General features: G+C 42.8%; 1 protein-coding gene across 1 annotated transcript in view; it reads right to left on the bottom strand.

Moving 5' to 3' along the window:
• LOC139756954 (cholesterol transporter ABCA5-like) overlaps positions 1 to 6,000 on the bottom strand; it is a 239,602-nt gene that overhangs the window by 119,567 nt on the left and 114,035 nt on the right. The window lies entirely within an intron of this gene.

Below are 6,000 nucleotides of genomic sequence, written 5' to 3'. Positions count from 1 at the left end.
TTTTGCTCTCCGAGATTAAGTTCTCTCTTTCCACACATCCTTCATTGCTCCCAGAACCTTTGCCCCCTCCCCAAGCCTATGACTCACATCCACTTCAATGGTTCCAATTGCTCCTAAGTCCACTCCCAAATATCTAAAACATTTCATGTCCTCCAATTTTTCTCCATATACATTATGGGGATAGGGGAGAAAGAATACTTCCCACACATTCCTTGCGTTTCGTAGAAGGCGACTAAAGGGGACGGGAGTGGGGGGCTGGAAACCCTCCAGTCCTTGTATCTTAACTTTCTAAAAGGGGAAACAGAAGAAGGAGTCACGCAGGGAGTGCTCATCCTCCTCGAAGGCTCAGACTGGGGTGTCTAAATGTGTGTGAATGTAACCAAGATGAGAAAAAAAGGAGAGATAGGTAGCTAGTTTGAGGAAAGGAACCTGGATGTTTTGGCTCTGAGTGAAATGAAACTCAAGGGTAAAGGGGAAGAGTGGTTTGGGAATGTCTTGGGAGTAAAGTCAGGGGTTAGTGAGAGGACAAGAGTAAGGGAAGGAGTAGCACTACTCCTGAAACAAGAGTGGTGGGAGTATGTGATAGAGTTTAAGAAATTAAACTCTAGATTGATATGGGTAAAAACAATAAAGTTGATGGAGAGAGATGGGTGATTATTGGTGCATAATGCACCTGGGCATGAGAAGAAAGATCATGAGAGGCAAGTGTTTTGGGAGCAGCCGAGTGTGTTAGTAGTTTTGATGAACGAGACCGGGTTATAGTGATGGGTGACTTGAATGAAAAGGTGAGTAATGTGGCAGTTGAGGGAATAATTGGTGTACATGGGGTGTTCAGTGTTGTGAATGGAAATGAAGAGCTTGTAGATTTATGTGCTGAAAAAGGACTGTTGATTGGGAATACCTGGTTTAAAAAGCAAGATATACATAAGTATATGTATGTAAGTAGGAGAGATGGCCAGAGAGCATTATTGGATTATGTGCTAATTGATAGAGGTGCGAAAGAGAGACTCTTGGATGTTAATGTGCTGAGAGGTACAACTGGAGAGATGTCTAATCATTATCTTGTGGAGGTGAAGGTGAAGATTTGTAGAGGTTTTCAGAAAAGAAGAGAGAATGTTGGGATGAAAAGAGTGGTGAGAGTAAGTGAGCTTGGGAACGAGACTTGTGTGAGGAAGTACCAGGAGAGACTGAGTACAGAATGGAAAAAGATGAGAACAAAGGACGTAAGGGGAGTGGCAGAGGAATGGGATGTATTTAGGGAAGCAGTGATGGCTTGCACAAAAGACGCTTGTGGCATGAGAAGCATGGGAGGTGGGCAGATTACAAAGGGCAGTGAGTGGTGGGATGAAGATGTAATATTATTAGTGAAAGAGAAGAGAGAGGCATTTAGACGATTTTTGCAGGAAAAGAATGCAAAGGACTGGGAGATGTATAAAAGAAAGAGGCAGGAGATCAAGAGAAAGGTGCAAGAGGTGAAAAAGAGGGCAAATGAGAGTAGGGTTGAGAGAGTATCATTAAATTTTAGGGAAAATAAAAAGATGTTTTGGAAGGAGGTAAATAAAGTGCATAAGACAAGGGAACAAATGGGAACTTCAGTAAAGGGGGCTAATGGGGAGGTGATAACAAGTAGTGGTTACGTGAGAAGGAGATGGATTGAGCATTTTGAAGGTTTGTTGAATGTGTTTGATGATAAAGTGGCAGATATAGGGTGTTTTGGTTGAGGTTGTGTGCAAAGTGAGAGGGTTAGGGAAAATGATTTGGTAAACAGAGAAGAGGTAGTAAAAGCTTTGCGGAAGATGAAAGCTGGCAACGCAGCGGGTTTGGATGGTATTGCATCAGATTGGGGAAGTGCAGTGTGGTTTCAGAAGTGGTAGAGGATGTGTGGATCAGGTATTTGCTTTGAAGAATGTATGTGAGAAATACTTAGAAAAGCAAATGGATTTGTATGTAGCATTTATGGATCTGGAGAAGGCATATGATAGAATTGATAGAGATGCTCTGTGGACGGTATTAAGAATATATGGTGTGGGAGGCAAGTTGTTAGAAGCAGTGAAAAGTTTTTATTGCGGATGTAAGGCATGTGTATGTGTAGGAAGAGGAGAAAGCGATTGGTGCTCAGTGAATGTTGGTTTGCGGCAGGGGTATGTGATGTCTCCATGGTTGTTTAATTTGTTTATGGATGGGGTTGTTAGGGAGGCGAATGCAAGAGTTTTGAAAAGAGGGGCACGTATGCAATCTGTTGTGGATGAAAGAGCTTGGAAAGTGAGTCAGTTGTTGCTCGCTGATGATACAGCGCTGGTGGCTGACTCATGTGAGAAACTGCAGAAGCTGATGACTGAGTTTGATAAAGTGTGTGAAAGAAGAAAGCTGAGAGTAAATGTGAATAAGAGCAAGGTTATTAGGTACAGTAGGGTTGAGAGACAATTCAATTGGGAGGTAGGTTTGAATGGAGAAAAATTGGAGGAAGTGAAGAGTTTTAGATATCTAGGAGTGGATTTGGCAGCGGATGGAACCATGGAAGGGGAAGATAACCATAGGGTGGGGGAGGGGGCGAAAGTTCTGGGAACGTTGAAGAATGTGTGGAAGTCAAGAACATTATCTTGGAAAGCAAAAATGGGTATGTTTGAAGGAATAGTGGTTCCAACAATGTTATATGGTTGTGAGGCATGGGCTATGGATAGAGTTGTGCTAAGGAGGGTGGATGTGCTGGAAATGAGATGTCTGAGGACAATATGTGGTGTGAGATGGTTTGATTAAGTAAGTAATAATAGGGTGAGAGAGATGTGTTGTAATGAAAAGAGTGTGGTTGAGAGAGCAGAAGAGAGTGTTTTGAAATGGTTTGGTCACATGGAGAGAATGAGTGAGGAAAGATTGACCAAGAGGATATATGTGTCAGAGGTGGAGAGAACGAGGGGAAGTGGGAGACCAAATTGAGGGTGGAAAGATGGAGTGAAAAAGATTTTGAGTGATTGGGACCCAAACATGCAGGAGGGTGAAAGACTTGCAAGGAATAAAGTGAATTGGAACGATGTGGTATACCAGGGTTGACGTGCTGTCAATGGATTGACCCAGGGCACGTGAAGCGTCTGGGGTAAACCATGGAAACTTCTGTGGGGCCTGGATGTGGAAAGGGAGCTGTGGGTTTGGTGCATTATTACATGACAGCTAGAGACTGAGTGTGAACGAATGTGGCCTTTGTTGTCTTTACCTAGCACTACCTCACGCACATGAAGGGGGAGGGGGTTGTTATTTCATGTGTGGCGAGGTGTTGATGGGAATGAATAAAGGCAGACAGTATGAATTATGTGCATGTGTATATATGTATTTGTCTGTGTGTGTATATATATGTATAAATTGAGATGTATAAGTATGTATATGTGTGTGTGTGGACGTGTATGTATATACGTGTGTATGTGGGTGGGTTGGGCCAATCTTTCGACTGTTTCCTTGCGGTATCTCGCTAAGGAAGGAGACAGCAACTAAGCAAAATAAATAAAGAAAAAAAATAAGATAAACATTATTTTTATTTATTATTATACTTTTTCACTGTCTCCCGTGTTAGCGAGGTAGCGCGAGGAAACAGACGAAACAATGGCCCAACCCACTGACATACACATGCATATACATACCCGTCCACACACGCAAATATACATACCTATACATCTCAACGTATACATAAATATACACACACAGACATATACATATAATACACATGTACATAATTCATACTATCTGCCCTTATTCATTCCCGTCGCCACCCCGCCACACATGAAATGAAAACCCCCTCCCCTTCATGTGCGCAAGGTAGCCCTAGGAAAAGACAACAAAGGCCACATTCGTTCACACTCAGTCTCTAGCTGTCATGTATAATGCACCTGAAACCACAGCTCCCTTTCCACATCCAGGCCCCACAAAACTTTCCATGGTTTACCCCAGACGCTTCACATGCCCTGGTTCAATCCATTAACAGCACGTCGACCCTGATATACGACATCGTTCCAATTCGCTCTATTCCCTGCACGCCTTTCACCCTCCTGCACGTTCAGGCACCAATCACTCAAAATCTTTTTCACTCCATTTTTCCATCTCCAATTTGGTCTCCCACTTCTCCTCGTTCCCTCCACCTCTGACACATATATCCTCTTGGTCAATCTTTCCTCACTCATTCTCTCCATGTGACCAAACCATTTCAAAACACCCTCTTCTGCTCTCTCAACCACATTCTTTTTGCTACCACACATCTCTCTTACCCTTACCACACATCTCTCTTACCCTTTCATTACTTACTCGCTCAAACCACCTCACCCCACATATTGTCCTCAAACATCTCATTTCCAGCACATCCATCCTCCTGCGCACCACTCTATCCATAGCCCACGCCTCGCAACCATACAACATTGTTGGAACCACTATTCCTTCAAACATACCCATTTTTGCTTTCCGAGATAATGTTCTCGACTTTTTCAACACATTTTCAACACTCCCAGAACTTTCGTCCCCTACCCCCCTATGATTCACTTCCGCTTCCATGGTTCCATCCGCTGCCAAATCCCCTCCCAGATATCTAAAACACTTTACTTCCTCCAGTTTTTCTCTATTCAAACTTACCTCCATATTGACTTGACCCTCAACCCTACTGTACCTAATAACCTTGCTCTTATTCACATTTACTCTCAGCACTCTTCTTTCACACACTTTACCAAACTCAGTCACCAGCTTCTGCAGTTTCTCACGTGAATCACCCACCAATGCTGTATCATCAGCGACCAACAACTGACTCACTTCCCAAATTCTCTCATCCACAACAGACTGCACACTTGCCCCTCTTTCCAAAACTCTTGCATTTACCTCCCTAACAACCCCATCCATAAACAAATTAAACAACCATGGAGACACCATACACCCCTGCCGCAAACCTACATTCACTGAGAACCAATCACTTTCCTCTCTTCCTACACGTACACATGCTTTACATCCTCAATAAAAACTTTTCACTGCTTCTAACAACTTACCTTCCACACTATATATTCTTAATTCATTCCATAGAGCATCTCTATCATATGCCTTCTCCAGATCCATAAATGCTACATACAAATCCATTTGCTTTTCTAGGTATTTCTCACATACATTCTTCAAAGCAAACACCTGATCCACACATCCTCTACCACTTCTGAAACCACACTGCTCTTCCCCAATCTGATGCTCTGTACATGCCTTCACCCTCTCAATCAATACCCTCCCATATAATTTACCAGAAATACTCAACAAACTTATACCTCTGTAATTTGAGCAATCGCTCTTATCCCCTTTGCCTTTGTACAATGGCACTATGGAAGCATTCTGCCAGTCCTCAGGCACCTCACCATGAGTCATACATACATTAAATAACCTTACCAACCAGTCAATAATACAGTCACCCCTTTTTTTAATAAATTCCACTGCAATACCATCCAAACCTGCTACCTTGCCGGCTTTCATCTTTCGCAAAGCTTTTACTACCTCTATTTACCAAATAATTCTCGCTAACCCTCTCACTTTGCACACCACCTCGACCAAAACACCCTATATCTGCCACTCTATCATCAAACACATTCAACAAACCTTCAAAATACTCACTCCATCTCCTTCTCATATCACCACCACTTGTTATCACCTCCCTATTAGCCGCCTTCACTGATGTTCCCATTTGTTCCCTTGTCTTACGCACTTTATCTACCTCCTTCCAAAACATCTTTTTATTCTCCCTAAAATTTAATGATACTCTCTCACCCCAACTCTCACTTGCCCTCTTTTTCACCTCTTGCACCTTTCTCTTGATCTCCTGCCTCTTTCTTTAATATGTCTCCCACTCATTTGCATTTTTTCCCTGCAAAAATCATCCAAATGCCACTCTCTTCTCTTTCACTAATAATCTTACTTCTTCATCCCACCACTCACTACCCTTCTAATCTGCCCACCTCCCACTCTTCTCATGCCACAAGCATCTTTTGCACAAGCCAT

The sequence above is a fragment of the Panulirus ornatus genome, chromosome 23 (assembly GCF_036320965.1).
Source record: "Panulirus ornatus isolate Po-2019 chromosome 23, ASM3632096v1, whole genome shotgun sequence".
In the NCBI taxonomy this organism is placed as follows: domain Eukaryota; kingdom Metazoa; phylum Arthropoda; class Malacostraca; order Decapoda; family Palinuridae; genus Panulirus; species Panulirus ornatus.
This window is presented reverse-complemented; position numbering and strand designations above follow the sequence as displayed.